This window comes from Aotus nancymaae, unplaced genomic scaffold (assembly GCF_030222135.1).
Source record: "Aotus nancymaae isolate 86718 unplaced genomic scaffold, 86718_ANA_hifiasm-v0.15.2.pri h1tg000002l, whole genome shotgun sequence".
Lineage (NCBI taxonomy): Eukaryota > Metazoa > Chordata > Mammalia > Primates > Aotidae > Aotus > Aotus nancymaae.
This window is the reverse complement of record NW_026988413.1, coordinates 33679000-33698230: the sequence shown is the minus strand read 5'-3', so window position 1 is coordinate 33698230 and position 19231 is coordinate 33679000. Positions and strand designations below refer to the sequence as shown.

The following is a 19231-nucleotide window of genomic DNA, read 5'->3' as shown; positions in this document are numbered from 1 at the left end:
GAGGGGCTTCATCCAGGACCAGCAATCTGGTTTTTCAGACTTATGACTGTTTTAGGCTTGAAAGCAGAATTTTGCCACAGACCCTTGGCTGTCTCCTGTCTCTATAGTAATAAATACACAAGTCCAGGACAACTGTGAATGTGAATGGCACCCCCTTAGAGCTGTGCATAACCAACCACCTGCCCTGGTCCTAAGAAAGACCATAACATACTCTGCTTTATTTCAGTAACTTCTTCTGGCATTACTCAGCCAGCACAGAAACAAGCTTAAGTAATCAGACATGATTATTTTAATTCTTTGCAACTGAGTCCCAGGTATACTAAAATAACATTTTAAAAAATTGATCTTTTACTTTTCATGGCATCTTAGTTAGGTATTACTGAATGTCAGTGAACCTTACTATTTATCAGAATTCAATTTAATTCCCAATTTTTCTTTCTGTTTTGATGATTACATGGAGCATTCCAATTAGAATATGAGATAAAATGACATTTTAACTGCTGAATCATAATCTAGTTATTTAAATCACAAATTTTATTATACTTCTTGAATAAATCACATCCTTATGATGTAATAGTATAAAGATCTTATTTTAATTGTAATAGCCACATTTTCTATGTATAATTTGCTTGATTAGCACTGAAAAGGGTAAGATAAAAAGATAATTAAGGCTACTATTAAAAGAGTTCTTACAATTGAAGAGTAACTAAAAATCAGGTGGATTTGTTGGAAAGTGAACATAGGGATACACTTTTTTTAAAAAAATGAGATTTGTGACCTTTTACAGTGAAGCAAAAGGCCATCTTAGTACCCAACACTGAAGTGGCTACATTGTCTGGGGTATATATCCTGGGGTTCCTTGTCTCATGCCAGAAAGAATTTAGGACAGGGACGCATTTGGGTAAGTTAAAGGAGCTGAAAGTTTAATGGACAGAAGAAAGGAGCGAGGAGAACAGCTCCTTTCCAGAGAGAGGGAGACATCCAAAAAAAGGGAGAGGGCCCTGGACAGCAGCAGATTTTATAAGCAGGATAGAGGAGAGGAGGTGTCTGATGTATGTAGGGCCCACAGGTATGACATTTACATAGTTGGAGGAGGTGGAGGAAGGAAAGACTGGCCATAATCTTACGCAAATGAACTCACCCGATGGCTGGCGCCATCTAGTCTGTTCCTTACTGTACACATGGCTGATAAAGAGAAGGGAAGATGGGACTGCCATTTTGAACATGATTGGCACAACTGCCAGCATCTATGTCTGCAGCTCGACTTTATAAGCTGCTCATTGTTAGAAAGAAAAATTATCTGGAGCTGCTTTTCATTAAAAGGAAAACTTTACTGAGGATTTCTGTACCCTCACTATCTGCCTAAGTAATTTCTTCTTTCTCTTCTGCTGCTGCTGCTGCTGCAGGTCTTCTACTTCTCCTTCTCCTTCTCCTTTTTTTGAGACAGTTTCTCTCTATGTGGCAAGGCTGGAGTGCAGTGGTGTGATCTCGGCTCACTGCAACCTCCGCCTCCCGGGTTCAAGTGATTCTCCTGCCTCAGCCTCCTGAGTAGTTAAGACTACAGGTTCGTGCCACTGCACCCAGATAATTTTTGTATTTTTAGCAGAGATGGGGTTTCACCATAAGGGTGGCCAGGATGTTCTCCATCTCTTGACTTCATGATCCAACTGCCTCAGCCTCCTAAAGTGCTAGGATTATAGGCATGAGCCACTGCACCCCACCAGTAATTTCTTCTTAACTCCTGTAACAACATATGATAAAATAGAACGTTTTAAAAACTGTTTTTGAAAAGATTAAGAATTTATTAAAAAACTCTAGGAAGGAAACTTCAAATATGGATCTCAATTACAAGCAAGGTACAAAATATTATGGGTAATTCAGAAAAGAAAGGAGAAATCTTGTGTATGTGAGTTTAAGTGTGTTTGTATGTGTGCACATACATATGTTGTATGTATTTTCATGTGATTATATATAGAAGTAGATGGATGGATGGATGGATAGATAGACAAACAGGTATTATGGTGAAGTTAAGAAGCTCTGTTTAATTTAGGACTAGAAATACAGAGTGAGTTTTTAATATTCTTCATTCTCATTCATTCTCCCCTCTGCCTAATTTTCATTTTAAAAACATATGGAAGATTGAAGTAAGTGTATAGACTATTCTTCCCATTGTCAAATGGCCGTTTTCTCTATATTTGTTGTTTTTCTTCTTTGATGAGTATGATGAACAATGATTATATATGTTATGCATTTGGGGACTGAAGTTGGAGTAAGTCTTAGAGATTATTATCCTGGTCATCTACTACCTTTTTTCTTACAAAGCATGGAAACTAGGGATGAGATTATAATGAAACCAGCCACTATATTCATTAATATTTTTAGTTTCTGGCTAAAGTTCAAATGGATAATAATTTTGAAAATCTAATTTAGTCCATGGCACACCACCAAAATGTTTCATGACCAAAATTTAAGCTAATATAAAACTAAGAATTCATAAACTAAAAGATTTCTTAGTTAAAAAAAAAAAAACAGTAATTGAAAAGCTGGAGAGTAAGATACTCTAGAATCTAAATTAAGTACCTCAAACTTCAAATAAAAATAAATTTCAGTGGCTTTTTATCTTAAGCAATACATAGGTGTCCAGCCTGGGTATGCCTAGGTGAAATTATATCCATAGGTTTAGGTTATATATAGTATAGAAATGAGGCCTAAACTCTGACCTTTTTTCTCTCTTGCTCAAATTCCTAAGGGGACTGGGGAGTCATGCTCTGCAAACCGTAATATCTTATCAGATGGGTTTTATATATCCCTATATAGCATGTCTTACTTTCCAGCATTACTCTGGCATAACATCCCATGACAGATAATGAAAGAAATCAATATATTTTACCGCCAAATATGTTTCTTGACCATATTTTGAAATAGCCTTGCAAAGTCATCTTTTTTGGGGGACAGTTGCATCTGTAAAGATCTCTATGGACATAACTAGATGCTTCCTCTTTAAGCCCTCCCAATCCCAAAGAGATGAACCGAGAATCTAGCATCTAGCACCTTTTAAAGGTATAAATAGGAAACATTTGCCATCTATTGTCTCTAAGGGCAGCCACCTATGAGACTTCACAAGAATATTGGTCTCCACACCCCTTATCTTAACCCTGACACTCCTTTCTTATTGATTCTAGGTCTTAAGAAAATAACTTAACATTTTCAATCAATTGTCATTCAGAAAATCTTTGGGTCTATCTATGGCCTAGAAGCATCCCCCCTTCTTTGGGTTGTCTTGCCTTTCTGGACCGAACCAATGTATACCTCACATATACTGATTGATGTCTTATATCTCCCTAAAAAATGTGCTAAACCAGGCTGTAACCCCACCACCTTGGGCATATGTTTTTAGGACCACCTGAGACTGTGCTTTGGGCCACGGTCACTCAGGTTTGGTTCAGAATAAACCTATATATATATATGTACGGACTTTGCTTTTTTTTTTTGTCAACAGAGAAAAACTGATATATTAAGATCAACTTGCTCTGGTAAAAGGAATGCTACTATTTTAAGAGGCTAGATGACAAAATGAGTATAGAAGAAATGAAATTGAGAGCTTTTCATTAGGGCTTCAAGTGAAGAAGCCACATATGTGATCAAGTTAAAATGTCAGCTCCAGATAATCAGTGGAACTTGAAGTATCTCAAAAAATTGATGTTTCTTTTCTCTTTCAGCACTACTTAAGAGTATGGATACTGAAGCACACTTCTCAGGCATTTCCATAGGTACATAACATAAACCTCTATAAATTGTAGATTATCACATTCTGCTAGTGGTGAGGTTGTTGAGTTAAAGAACAAAACCAAAAACACAACACTTTTGTACACATGAAACAGTGGACAGTAATGCTAAGGTCAAAATAAAGTGGTATCCTCCATCTGCTGTCTACCAATCCCTGTATCTGAGATGTTAGGAAGGAAACACTGTACAATAATGAGTTTATTTTCTCTTTATTCCTTAGTAGAATACCTGTTTCTTTCTACCTTGGTAAATTCAGTTGGGTATCTTAGATTGAAATTTGAAGGCTCACCAATGTTTACCTTTTTTCAGTCCAAAGCTAAGTAAGAGCAACACCTGACCAGATAACATTTGTTTGAACATTTATCAATTCCTGATAGGTAGACAATTTTTCCAATCTAATATCTTCTTGTTTCTGAAGAAATTTTGTTTGAAAATGTGCATGTCTAAATTCACTAGGGAAGCCTGTTGGTTGTTTATTCCTCACAGAATATCATTAACCTTGGCAATTTCAGAGACTGGAGACTGGTTCTCAGACCTACAAACATAGAAATTTGATAGCATATCAAGAACAAACTCTTAAGAATGTATTGACAATAATCAAACTCATAGAAGCTGATCTATATAAAGCCTTATTATTTTCTAATAAAAAGAATAATCGTGCAAGTCAACATTTTTGCACCTATGTAATGCATTGGACACATTCATTTTTGGAAAAATCATTTATAATCAGAAGTTTGGAATAAACTGGGGACCATAGGAAAGGAAGTTGTGTTGGTAAAATATAATTAGAAACAAAACCTCTGCCCAATCCAGAAAACCTTACTGCAAAGATGTAAAGAGAAAGAAAACAAGTTTATTATTGACAATGCATTAAACCACAATGTGATGTGAATCACAGGCAGTCTATTAAAGAGCCTGCAAAGGCAAAAAGAGATCTCACCCTCTTATATAGCCAACAGTTACAGTCCATTCCATACATGTTCTCAAGATGAAGAATAACTAGGTTTCCAGTGAGAGAACTTAACAGCACCATTTGTCACACCTGGTTTGTCCTCATTTCACTTGGTAATTGGGGTGACTCTGTGTCAGCTTATTGGCTTTATTCAAAAGAAAAATCAATTTCTCACATATTTATGACAGGAGATAGTTTTGCAACTTGGAATGAGGCTTCCACTGATGTTAGCTCCCATTTTCTTACAGAAACTGGGAGGTAGGGACGCTATGTTCCTTGAAGATTACATTTCAAAGAGATGGTTCTGAGGTCCTTGAGAAAGACATTTTTGGGTCATTAGGCTGGCAAGAGGCTTATTAAATTTGTCAAAGGGTTCACACATATATTATAAAAAGAAGAGAAAGAGTTTACAAGCTTTTAAAAGTAAATACTTGAAGAAAAGGAAAAGGGAGAATAGTCTCCTCTCTTATTTTTAACAGGGAAAGTTAAGCCTCTTTCTTTTAATTTGTATTTGCCCTTAGAGTTGGGGTATTCCAGTGCTGAATTTGCATCATACTTGAGTTGGCTGGATTTCCTTCTAGATGTTTGGATTTTTACTTTCTACCTTTGCTTTTTAGTCTCTTACAACCACTCCCCACTCACCACCAGGAAATTCACTTTTCCATCCATTAACACATTCTTCCTTTAATATGTTTCATTCAATCAGATTACCATTAGCCGGGGGAGCTCTTCAATCTGAGGCAAATTTGCTTACTGATGCTTTATACATTGATTTTCAAAGTTGGTCTCTTAAGGCAAACTCATTTCCTTTTCCTCCAAGTTCTTATATAGTACTACATAAAAAATTCTGACGGCACAGAATTTACCTGGAGTACCCTAGAGCAGGCACTCAGCAACAATTGAGGATTGATTGAGAAACCTCATTGACTGAAAGCCTGGCATAGGTTTCATTCCAGTTCAACTGGTTTCTGTGTAAAGCTGTATATTGGCAATTACAGGAATGGTTTCCATTTCCCTTTGCTGTTAAAGAAACTAGCAGAATAAAGCAATCAATGACATTACCAAAATAATGACTACATCTAAAATGGAAACATTCCAATTGGCTCGTGAATCATTATTTAACCTCTTGAGATTTACCTGAGCTTGTATAATACTTTGCTATGAAAATTTAGAATAGAAAGAAATCTTGTGGCTGAACTAAGACTAGTGACCTATTCAGCTTCTGTTTCCCTGTACAACTATCTAGCTACTTTATTAGCATGTTCTTTGCTGTGGGTTCTGCTACTGCCTTTGGCACTGTGAGACACTCAAATTAACAGGCACATAGGAAATCTTTGCCTTGATTGCCTTAGGGCTCGATTCACCCAAAATTACCATTGAAGGCAGCTCTGCTGACCTATGTCCAGTGATTTAATAAAAAACAATCACCATTCTTAAGAGAATAAGAAACTTTCAGCTGCTAAGTTTGTTTGTGCTTCTTGCTTCAGAGGCATGTTCCTTCAAATGAGGGTTTTATTTTTATTTTTATTATTTATTTTGCCAAGGATAACATGAAAAACAAAGAGAAATTAATATTGCTATATTAAAAAACAGATCCTACATTAGCAACCAAATGTAATGTTTCTGCAAGACATTCTAGTAATACAGTTTCTGTAAGATCACTACTAACTGCATGTCTGGGTTTAGAAATAGGAGCTAATTCACTCTTTTTAAACTCAAAGTTTTGTATTCTCTGCTAGATAATAGCAATTTAGAAAAAAGCTGTAACTCCTCTTGCATTATTATAGACTGTCCATCAATTGGTATACATTTGCTTGAAATTCAAATGTGCCAAAGATATTTCTAGGGGACACTTTTCCAAATACAAGGCAAGATTGTGAGGCACTCTCTCTTTGGAGATTACAAAAAGGAATGGTCTCAAAGTTAAAACAACAACACATTCAGACGGTGCAAGAGACCTGAGAACATATCCATCTCTGCTGATTACCCGATTTATGAGCTTGAGTAAGTTTAATCTCTTTGAGCCTTAATTTTCTCATATGTGTATTTTACCTTGTAGTCACTATACGTAATGCCACAATATGCTTTATAATAGAGTGTTAAGGAGAACACACACATAGCAGATGTTCAATAAAGGATAGCTCAAATTTTTCTATCAAAGCTTCTATAGTATCCTCTTTAGAGAGCACTGAGAAATGAAAATTATAATTTGCTGGGCACTCTTTGGACTCTGATGGCATAATTTCTGTACCTGGTATTAGTGCACCATGTTTTCATAACAAGCTCTAATTTGTTCCTAACACATTATCCTTTTCCTGCAAAAGCATCCAAATCATGTGTTAGTCTGTTAGATCTGAAAAGCAATCCCATCAAAATATATATTCATGCTTTTATAAAAAATGTTCCTTACATATTTGTCATCAGATAATACATTTTGTTTTTACTCAAAACCTGATCGTCAAGCAATAAGCTTATTCTCATGCTGTGTGTGTGTGTGTATATATATATATATATATATTTTTTAAATAAGGCATGATGTATTAGAAATAACACTTTCTTAAAGGGAAAAAACAAAGATTTTATCAATCAAGAATCTTAACTGAAATCAGGTCTGGCCGAAGATAGAATTTTGGAACTGATGGTATAACTGAACTCAGGTGTGGCTGCTCACTGTTGAAAAGCCAAAATAGGAGAAGTAAGGTGTGATGAAAGGAAAACAACTCTATCAGGTGCTAGCAGTTGGGAGATGGCTGGGCGCAGGCCTCAAAAGAACCATCTCAAAAGTTTAGGCTGAACAAAGGGATTTAAAAAGGGCAAACTGGTGTGTGAAACATGCAGGAGTGGGGCAGAGTGCACATCTGTGTGTCTTGTTCCAATGGCTGTCTTGAGTTATTGTCCACCTCCAGTGTGTGCTGATGACATGTTGACAATGGCTGGTTGTAGATTAACATCCTTGAGGCAATCTCTAGATGGGGAGAATTGCATAGCTAGGTCTTCATGCCTGTTTTATTTTAAGATTAGCTTCCTAAGCAAGCACATAGAAAGCAAGCGCAGTACAAGGGAGTTCCTAGTGGGAAAGGAGGGACACAAAGAATTTCAAAGTCTGTTTCGAGGCTAATACAAGAGAGAAGACAAAAAAGTTTTGAAATGTAATTTAAAGCCAAACAACGAAGTCAAAAGGGCCTTTCAGAGCACATCTTACTGTTCTTTTACTCCCTTTCCTCCCTCCCACAATTTTCAAATGACAAAACCGATGCTCAGAGATATTTAATAAGCTTGTTTTGATATTGCTAAGAGCAAAGCTCAGATTTCCTGACATTCTTTTATTTTATGGTGGTCATTTTCTTTGTAACAGAGCTTCAAAGAGCAAAGAACTGCCAAATTTCAAAACTTCAGTCCTCACTCTTATCTTCTCACACTTGTATAGATCTTAAAAAGAAATGGCGAGGTAAATATTTGCTAGTTTTGCCTGTTCCAAATGGACTACCCTCCTGGTAACAGAACTAGTGTTTCCCTTGGGCATCCACTCACCTACCTTATTCCACATAATGGAATACCCCTGCTCTTATTCCACATAATGGAATAGACTTACTCCCCTTCTGGCCCAATGGGTAGGTGAGTCTTGCCTGGTCAATCACAATCCCTTGGTCAACAGTGATTTGTTCATAGATGGGCACATGACTCATTGTACCAGAAGACTCAGTTTGGGACTTTGAATTGTTGAAAACAAAAATATCTTATATGTTATACTTAATCAGAAAACACATAGATTTGGAGCTTCTGGGGCATCACCAAGAGTGCCTTTATATATTTTAAGCCAACACAATGGAAAACTGATTTAATATCCAGAGATTGACTCCTGAAGATATAATTTGAATGTATGAAGTTTTTTCTATCTTTGGACTTTTTTATTGCTGTAGTTTATAAATCCAATTTATTTATTTATTTGCTTAAGGAGATTTGAATTGGGTTTATTGCAAGTTGTAATGAAGTAATAAAAAAAGGAGAAGATATAAGAGTTGAAGACACAGAAAGAATTTAGGGGGCTATTGTGAGGAATATTTGAATTTCATCAGCCATGCTCAAAGTTAGCAGTAGAATTAAATCCTCCAAAAGAGCTAGTCACGTTCCCCACTTACCTCAGGCCTGCCTAAGTCACAAACCAAGTACACTGGCTATGGTCAACTTGTTACTCTATGTTGAAGCTTCAGGTTCTTATTTGAGTAAACAAACTAAGATTTATTCTTTCCTTTGGTTCTTAAATTAATTTAGCATTCTTCCTAAGTTTTTTAATTAAGTAATTGACATTTAAAATCAAGAATGAGAGTTTTTTTTTCTGTTTCAAAGTATGTTTCTGATTGACAAAGTAATATATAGGTATTCTAACATATTTGAAAAAGAAGAATTAAAAAAGACAATAAAAATTAATAACACTATCTCCTAGAAACACTAATTATATTTTTACAGATGCATTTATAATGTTTTCTATATACATGTATTCATGTACTAATTTGTACATGAATGGTTTGTACATTACATGGTTTTGCAAGTTACTTTATTCATGGAGTAATTTGTTGTAACTCTTTCTCCAGGTCAACAAAATGTTTTTCTAAAACCCAATTTTATCATTTAGGGTTTTTGTTTGCAAAAGACCAGCTCTAGTTATCCTAAACAGAAAAATAATTTACGTGTACAATGCAGGGAAATTTGCAAAATTTAAGGAAATATAAAGAAGAGTTTTAAGGAATCATCTTGCTTCATGAATCGAGAAAGAAGAATGCAATACATAATTTATTCAAGATAGAATGAATATTGCAACTTCAGAGCTCTTGTCTTTCAAATTGTATGCCCAGAACATCTATCCAATCCTGGCTTACCATTGGACCAAGGAAAGGTGGTCACCATCAGGGTTATGTATAATGTTAGCAGGGATATTATCCTAAAGAAAAATTGGGATACTACTATTAAATGAAAGAAAAATTCGTGGCAGTTAAAATGAGATGATCACTGTGACAATTTTAATAATTAGATAGTAGTCAGTTGTTTGAGATAATATACATAAACATATTAAACTGGTTCACTATTATTGGACACTTAGGTTGTTTCTAATGTTTCTATTTTTTTAAATTATACTTTTAGTTCTGGGGTACATGTGCAGAACTTGCAGGATTGTTGCATAGGTACACACGTGCCATGGTGGTTTGCGGCCTCCATCCCCCTGTCACCTACACCAAGCATTTCTCCCAATGTTATCCCTCCCCAACCTCCCCACCCCCAACTATCCCTCCCCTAGCCCCCCAACCCCAACAGATCCCAGTGTGTGATGTTCCCCTCCCTGTGTCCATGTGTTCTCATTGAGTGAGTTTCTTAATGCTGAGTTCTAATTTGATTACATTGTGGTCTGATAGAATGTTTGTTATGATTTCCGTTCTTTTGCATTTGATGAGGAGTGATTTACTTCCACTCGTGTGGTCAATTTTAGAGTAAGTGCGATGTGATGCTGAGAAGAATGTATATTCTGTGGATTTGGGGTGGAGAGTTCTGTAGAAGTCTATTGGGTTCACTTGGTCCATATCTGAGTTCAAGTCCTTGATATCCTTGTTAAGTTTCTCTCTCTTTCTGTCTTGTTGATCCGTCTAATATTGACAGTGGAGTGTTAAAGTCTCCCATTATTAATGTGTGGGAGGCTAAGTCTCTTTGTAGGTCATTAAAAACTTGCTTTATGTATCAGGGTGCTCCTGTATTGGGTGCATATATATTTAGGATAGTTCTTCCTGTTGCATTGATCCTTTTACCATTATGTAATGCCCTTCTTTGTCTCTTTTGATTTTTGTTGGTTTAAAGTCCGTTTTATCAGAGACTAGGATTGCAACCTCTGCTTTTTTTTTACTCTCCATTTGCTTGGTAAATCTTCTTCCATCCCTTTATTTTGAGTCTATTTGTGTCTTCGCATGTGAAACGGTTCTCCTGAATACAGCACACCAATGAGTCTTCACTTTTTATCCAATTTGCCAGTTAATGTCTCTTTATTATAAGCAATAATGTGATAAAACCTCTTATAGGTTTTTTTATTTTTCCTTTATTTCTTTTTATTTATTTATTTATTTTATTTTCTATGAACCTGTTTGAAACTAGCCCACATGCTATATACCAGATTACAACATTGAGGCCAGCTTCAGTATTAGTTTTCCTCCTTTCACGACCACCAAGACTAACTTTCAGATCCGATGGAAAAGGAACAGGAGGAACGTCTTATAGTTTTAAAAGATTTTCCAAAAAAGTGCAGAGGACTGTAATGGGGATAATTGGAGGTACAGGAAATGGCATAATTTGGAGGAATAAATAATCCCCATACTTTAGAATGGCTTTTATGCCATGACTCTGATAAATCTGACATAGTTCCATCCACTCATTATTTCTACAAACAGGTGTTGACAACCTATTATGGGCCAGGTGCTATTGTTGGAGCTATGTCAGATACCAAGAGGAAAAACATATTTTCTGCTTCTGAGAGAGCACAAGATACGTGCAGAGATAGGTAGGTAGGTAAGTAGATAGATAGGTGATAGATAGATAGATAGATAGATACAGAAACTAGCTTCAAAAAAGAATTTTAAATATCCTCTGGAAAATAATGAAAATGTACGTAATGATGGGATAAACTGTTACTTTATCACTAGCTTCTGAAACTACTGGATATGTATCAGTTATGATTGCCCAACTTCTTAAAATACTCTCCTTTTATTTTGATCACTTCCATCTATCATGAATTGTGCTTTCCCAAGACAGAAAACAGAAAACTCATAATCTTAGACTGCCTTCTAAAAACGTGTTGATTTTGACTAGATTCTACAATTAGATGTATACATGTGGATAATGTGAGGAAATGGCTGGATGTGGGGAAATTATGTTTTATTCTATGGGGTGGTACTGGAGGAGCTTTGAGCATTGCTTTCTGAGCTTCATTTGTATCAAGTCTAGCACAGCCTGCACAGCATGAATGGGCATTTGTTTCCAGCTGTGTGATTTCAGGGTGTGGCTCCCCGGCCCTTCTGGAGAGTCTGTGAATTAGCTTACTCGTCCTTTGTTAAATTCATTTTTCACTTAGACTCATGATAGTAGACTGTGTTATGACTGAGGGCCCTGACTAATACATTTACTGGTACCAGAAGTGGCAGCAGGAAATGGACCCTCAAGGAAGTGAAGTTGAGACTGTTTATCTTACTTGATTAAATTTTAGAATAGCAAGGATCCAGTGACCATGAAGAAGCTCCAGACGTCCATGACCTTCTGTTATGAAAAGTTACTTATATTACCATCTGTGCTCAACAGATAAGTGCCTACTGAAGGTAAGGCTTTGCAGACAGAAAAGTCTGTGCCTGTTGACCCTTATAAAGCGTGGAGAGACTGTAAGGCTGCTTCTAACTGTAGTGGAGAAAGGAAAAGAAAGAATGAAAACAACAAAGTCACATGTTAAGTTTTTGTTTAAGGTTTAGTCAAAGTATCAGGGAATTTCTATGACTGCTCTAAAAGGATTTCTTGTAATTTAATTGGTATAGCAGAAAACTCAGATCCTAAAACCTATTAAGATTGTAATTTTTTTTTCTTTTTTCTTTTCTTTTTTTGAAATGCAGTCTTGCTCTGTTGCCCAGGCTGGAGTGCAGTGACATGATCTCAGCTTATTGCAGCCTCCACTTCCTGGGTTCAAGCGAGCACATCTGCTAACTTTTGTATTTTTTATAGAGATGGGATTTCACCATTTTGGCCAGACTGGTTTCTAACTCCTTACAGTAAGTGATCCAGTCGCTTTGTCCTCCCAAAGTGCTGGGATCACAGGCATAAGGCACCATGCCTGGCCTGTAATTTCATTTGAATTTATAGTCTCAGCAAATCTCTCCTGTGAAGGTTATAAAATCATACATGAAAGAGAACTGGCATTTCTCCAATCTAAGACAATAGTTGTAGAGATAATCAATATTATCTGACACATAGGGTTTATTGATGATGAGATCTTTAAGACTAAATTGTATTGTATGGGCAATCTATTAACATTTCATTTGAACTATATAATAACAAAAACAACACTCTAGGTCTGTCAAAAAAATACTTGAATTAAAAAAAAAGCATAATAAAAGAACCATCGTCTTAGTCCATTTAGGCTGCTATAAAAAATGTTACAGACTAGTTGGCTTATAAATAAGAGAAATTTGTTTCTTACAGTATGAAGCATGGAAAGTCTAAGAACATGACACTGGCAGATTTGGTGCCTGGCAAGGGCCTGTTTTCTAGTTCATAAATGGTGTTTTGTTGCTGTGTTTTCACATAATGAAAAGGGTGATGGTCTCGCTGAGGCCTTATTATAAGGAGAGCAATTTCATTCATGAGGGCTCTGTCCTTATAACCAAATCACCTCCTAAATACCCTAAATTGTAATACCATCACCTTGGTGGTTAGGATTTCAACATATGAATTTTTCAGGGACACATTCAACCACAGGGACCACAGCAACCATTATCGCTTGAAAAGCTGGGAATAGGATGAGGTAAGAAAATCATCTAAGATTCAAGGTTTGATGCAGTAACAGCACTTGCACAAACCAGAGTGAATTTTTGTGCTCTAGGTATCTCTCTTGCCTCACTCCAGTCCCAACCTTGTCCCTCACCTTATTACTAGATTCAAGGTAGGTCACGCACTTAATGCATTTCATAGACCTAAAACACCTTAACTAAGGGTAGGCAATACCATCATAAAATGTACCAGAAAATTTTCCCAGCTCAATCCAAAGAAATTAATAACATTTACTAAAAGAGAAAAAAATGTATGCTGGGAAAGAGAAAAACTTCGTTGGGAGAGGTAATTAGATGCCAATAATGAGCCAGTTCCAATTCTTGGGGACCCAGAATGTTTTTCTCAACCAGGCCACAGGGCGATAAAAGGAATTTTGGATAAAACCATCTCACAGTGGGCCTATTGGTTTTTCTTCCAAGTGCTTCCATGTATTTATGTATGTATGTGTGTGTGTTTCAAATAGATATACTTAACACCTGGTAGAATTGCTGTGTTGGCTGCCTAGCACATGAAGTCGTGACTGTTGTAGGAAGGGTCAAATGGAAGCCTCTGGAACTCCTTCCCCTTACCAAAATTTGAATCCTAAATCAAACTCATTCTAGGAGAACTGCAAAGTTTAGTTCTACCATCTAAAATTTGAAATATGCAGGGATGGTGATTCCTATCATATCCCCATTCGATTTGCCTATTTGGTTTGTTTAGAAAACAGCAGGGTCTTAGAGAATGGTAGAATATAATTGTAAATTTCATCAGGTGATGACTTCAAATACAGCTGATGTAGATATATTCTCTTTATGTGGTGAAATCAACAAAGCTTTCTGTGAAGCAATTTAGCTGGCAACAATTGCACTCTATTTCCAACAAAGAGAATATCAAAAGCAGTTTGCTTTTATCTAGCAAACATAGCAACATAACATTGTTATCCTACCTAAAAACAATATCGACTCCCTTGCTTTAAGCTACAGTTTAATCCACAAGAACCTCAATCATCTCATTATCCTACATGATAGCATGCTAGGCCACTATATTGCTGACATCATCAGAGCAGGTATCAGGTATTGCAGATGTCATGGATACACACACGCATGTAGGGAATGGGAAACACAGCCTGTAAAAGTACAGTAGCCTGCCACCTCAATGATGTTCTTGGTGTTCAGTAATCAAAAACAAGTTGAAATAGCCCCTCCAAAGTTAAAAGTTGCTGTAATTTGCACTCCTCATTGTTAAGAAAGAGGCACAATGCTTAGTGAACCTCTTTGAGGTTTGGAAACCATTGGTATCTTATTTGAGTAAGTTACTCTAACATATTTAGCAGATATCCCATAAGACTTCTGCTTTGAGTGGGATGTGGAGCAAAAAGTCTCTTTACCTGGTTGAGAATGGAGTGCAAATTACTCTCTCTTGGCACACATGACCCAGCAGATGCACTGGCACTTAAATTTTGGCAAACTTATGAAATCTGTGGGATAAGAAAATAATGCACAAACCTCTACCTTTTTTTTCAACTATGCTGTAAAACAAACAGCATGTTTTATGTTGTCTCTGGAAAATATCTTTCTTTTAAGAAACAGCTTCTCATTTGTTGCTGGCTTCTGATAAAGACCAAAGTTTGGATCACAGGATTCCAGGAGCATGCTTCTCCTAGATCTAGGTAAGCAGGCCTTTGTGCTGTGCCCTAAACCTCAGGAATTGGGGGCCACACTTCGGACTGCTTTTCTTCATATTTTCTAAGTGCCCCTGTGCTGTCTGTAATTAGCTGGAGCTTGTAGTGTTATCTGGGTGGTATGCTCTGAGTCTGGAAAGGGATTTCTGTGCTCCATTTCCTGTTAATCTTTGGTGTGCTCCACAACCCTCTGCCCCACATCTACCAGATGCCCTGAGAAGCTCCAAATTCATGCTATGGTTGTGTAGCCAGGTGCTGGTTACAGGAAGGTGGCTTTGTGAGCAAGTCATTCCTACTAGCTGACACAGTGTTTCTTTCATAAGACCCCTTAAGATTCAATTGAAGACAGAATAGTGCTGATGTGCTGATTTTGGGTGACCTTCATTTTGGACAGAGAACAAGCACAGGGGTCTGGGCTATTGACAGTCAGCTGCTGTTTCTTGAGTTGCGTGTCTATGCCCATGTGTTGCCTCTCATCCGTTTGTGTGCTGATGTGGTACTGTGTCTGGTCTGTGGCATCTAAGGGTAGTAAGAGTGATGGCAGTTATTCTTTGTGTACCCTCCTTTTTTCCCCACCCCCGCCACTGGCACTCAGTTCCTCCTAAGGCTCTGTACCAGGTGTCAGGCAGTCCTTTGCAAGTGGCTACATCTGTCTCATCTAAAGTCTTCCAAGGCTATTTCTTTGCAACTTTCACAAGCCCCTTCAGCTCATGTCTTTTTTCCCCTGATCAATGTGATGAGGTTGTATTCATGGGAGTCAGTCTTCTTTTTTTGAGACAGAGTCTCACTCTGTCGCCAGGCACCAGGCTGGAGTGCAGTTGCACAATCTGGGCTCACTGCAACCTCCGCCTCCCAGGTTCAAGCAATTCTCCTGCTTCAGTCTCCCGAGTAGCTAGGACTACAGGCGCACGCGACCACGCCCAGCTAATTTTTGTATTTTTAGTAGAGATGGGGTTTCACCATGTTGGCCAGGTTGGTCTTGATCTCTTGACCTCGTGATCCACCTGCCTAAGCCTCCCAAAGTGCTGGGATTACAGGTTTGAGTCACTGCGCCCGGCCGGGAGTCAGTCTTAGGCCATGCGAGCTGAAAGATGGACAGTCCTTGTGAACACAGAAACATTATTCTCACTCTGCCCAAGGTCCCTTTATATATCTTTCCCCACTGTTGTCTTATGAAAGGTAGGAATGAGCTCACTATCAACAGACAAAGTTATCTAAGAATGCAGCAATTACAGCTTAAGGAGTTCAAAAAAAGAAATTGTTGTAAGATGTGTTGTTATATGTTTACATAAACATATAACTATAAAATCCTAAACAGTAAATTTAACATAATCAGAAAGAAAATTATTGTTCATATTTCCCCACATGCTGTGGTTAATACCTGCATTTGTGGTCATTATCAGTAAAGCACAATAACAATTTTTAAGAAAATTATTGGGAGCCTGCATTGAGGGATAGTTAGATGAATAACACAGTGTCATAAGTAATGATATAACCATCCCTAATAGGAGATATTAGGAGATTGCAGAGGCATGAAGATCTATATTGTTTCAATATAGTGAATTCTAAAGAGACATGGCCCTGTGAATAATAAATAGTTGCTGCTTTTACCTTGTGGTGGGAGATGTGAAATTAGACAAGAATGGCACATTTGACAAAAACAAACATGAAAAGGGCCTGTTGAAAAGGGTTCCTAGGCTGGACCAGGAAAAGTCATTACCTGGAAACTACTGATTCAACAATAAACAAATAAGTAGGTATTTCTTCTTCTTTTTTATGACACTGTACCTCACTATGCCCATTTATTTTATGATATATTTTTAATGAAATTATTTATATAGAGATGGTCCCAGCAAAACAATATTTCCCCAGGGTCTCATATATTCTAGAGGCCTGAGATTCCTACTGTAAATTTTATGTTATTATTTCATCAAGTCACTCATCTAGCATGTCCAGCAATGTGATTGGACCAGGCAGGTCATGAAGGCTGAAGGAAGGCTCATGAAAGTAGTTTGCATCCCCAAGGCGCCTACTCTCACATGGCTATTCCTCCATCAATCCATACATTCAGAGTCCAGGAAGTGCCATGCACCAAAGCAAGGCCAGGCCCAGACTGCAGATTTGGGCAGTCAAATAAGAGTGAGCCCTTTTTAGATTTCAAGTTTATGACATACATAGACAGCAAAAGCAAAGGTAGCCAAAGATGTCAGCTACCCACAGTCCTTATTTCACACACCAAAAAGATGGCACTAAGACCAAAGGGGCCGCATGACTGAAAGATGAGGTGTGGGACATGCATTGCTGAAGAGTTCATTCTAGACTGCAACTAAGGGGTTCTACATCCAGCAGCTAAGCCTAGAAAGAGCAAGACAGAAAAACCTCACTCCTTATCAGAACCCAGAAGTATGAGAAACTGTCTGGTGATAGTCTCCTTGGTAGATAAGAAATTGAGTGAGAAAAATGGTCATGTAGCAGCTCCTCACAAGCTTCTCAAACTCTAATATTCCAGGAGGATCATAGGCATTCTGCTGAGTCTCAGATTTGCCATGGTTCCTGCCTTGCTCACATGACCTTTGTAGATGAGTGCAAGATTGCTGGGTGTCAACAGGGAGCTGTTCCCCTCAATGGGGAGCCACTGTGTGACAAGTTTATTACTTTAGATCCTTTCTATTTTGGGAAAGAAGTCCTATGTCCTCAATGCAACACATAAATGTTATGGATTTATATTTGACTTCCTGACTCCATGCTCTTATAAACAACATTATGCATAGGTGACCTACTTTATGGCAGTCTGCACAACACTGTTTCCATCCAAGGAACTCATTTTACAGTGCCAGAAGCAAGGCAAGGGGCTATGCTCATGATATTCACTGTTGATACCATGTCTCCCATCATTATTGAGAGTCCCTGGCTGCTTCCCAATAATGGTAGTCACATTTCCACTTAAGGCCTTTGCTTTCCCTTCTTCCTAGAATGTGCTTCCTCTAGACAACTGCAATGACTTTTTCCCTTCTCTTCTATAGGTCTTTGCCCAAATCATTCTCATCGAGGAATTTCTTGGGCACCCTATTTAAATTGATCTTCCCCACTCCAGCCCTCCCCACTTGTCTTTCTTGTTTGATATTTCTCCATAGCATTGACAACATATGGTATAGCATAAATGTGATTTATTTGTTTTTATTTTGCTTATGGTTATATTTTGTGTGTGTTATGTAGACAGCTGTAACAACAGTGCCTAATGGCAAATATCACATGTGTGTACTTAATAAATAATTGCTAAATGAATGAAATAATAAACTGCTTTAAAGATTTTTATTTTTGTAGATTTAGGGGATACAAGTGTAGTTTTGTTACCTGAGTATTAGGGGATACAATAGTTTTGTTATCTGGGTAACAGAACTGCACAGCAGCAGTCTGGGCTCTTTGTATACTCATCATCCATATAGTGTACATTGTACCCAATAGGTAATTTTTCATCCCTTACCCCCCTCTTATCTTCCCACTTTTTGGAGTCTACAATGTCTATTATTTCATGTACTCATTATTTAACCTACTTATATGTGAGAACAAAACTGAATGTTATTAATCAGAAGTACATCTACACATTTTTGAAAAATAGTAATGTCTCAGTAGGGAAGTCATATTATTTATGTGGTCTAAAGACAATTTTGTGTTCATATATGTATTTTTGCTTTCTTCTTAAGATTATAAAAAGCAGCAGAAGGCATTTGCAGAGTATATTGTAGCAAAATAAACAATAAGTGCTGAGCTGATTATAGCTGAAATCTGGTGATCTCCTAGTGCCCTCTTGTATTATCATGTCCACTAGAGTTAATGGCATATGAGAGCAAATCCATTCAGGCAGGGTCATCAAGGGGTCACTTCATTAAGGAATAAAATTTGGTTCTCCTTCACTGTCAAAAAACCTTGATCAGATGAGTTGGTGGCTAAGGGCAAAGGCAACATTGAATAGATAATGAAGGAAAGAAATCACAAATACCAACTATGGTCTTTTTGACTTTTTGGAGAAATGCAGATGGTATTTAAAGCACAATTGGCTATCTGTATTTGTGAGTTTCAAATGTGTGTAGTCAACCAACCATAAATCAAAAATATTAATTAATAAAACAATAGAAAATAAAAATACAAATCTGGGGACCTCAAAATGGCAGACTAGAGGGCCAGCTGTAATTTGCTTCCTCCACAAAGAAGAACCCAAATAGGGAGTATATAATCATATGTCTAATAGATCATCTAAAAGA

The 19231-nt window shown here is 37.3% G+C and overlaps 1 non-coding gene across 1 annotated transcript; it reads right to left on the bottom strand.

The window, feature by feature from the left end:
• Positions 1 to 10857: 10857 nt before the first annotated feature.
• On the bottom strand, positions 10858 to 10986 carry LOC135274501 (small nucleolar RNA SNORA61). Its single transcript, XR_010342323.1, has one exon. It is a non-coding gene; the product is annotated as a small nucleolar RNA SNORA61 (small nucleolar RNA).
• Positions 10987 to 19231: the final 8245 nt, after the last annotated feature.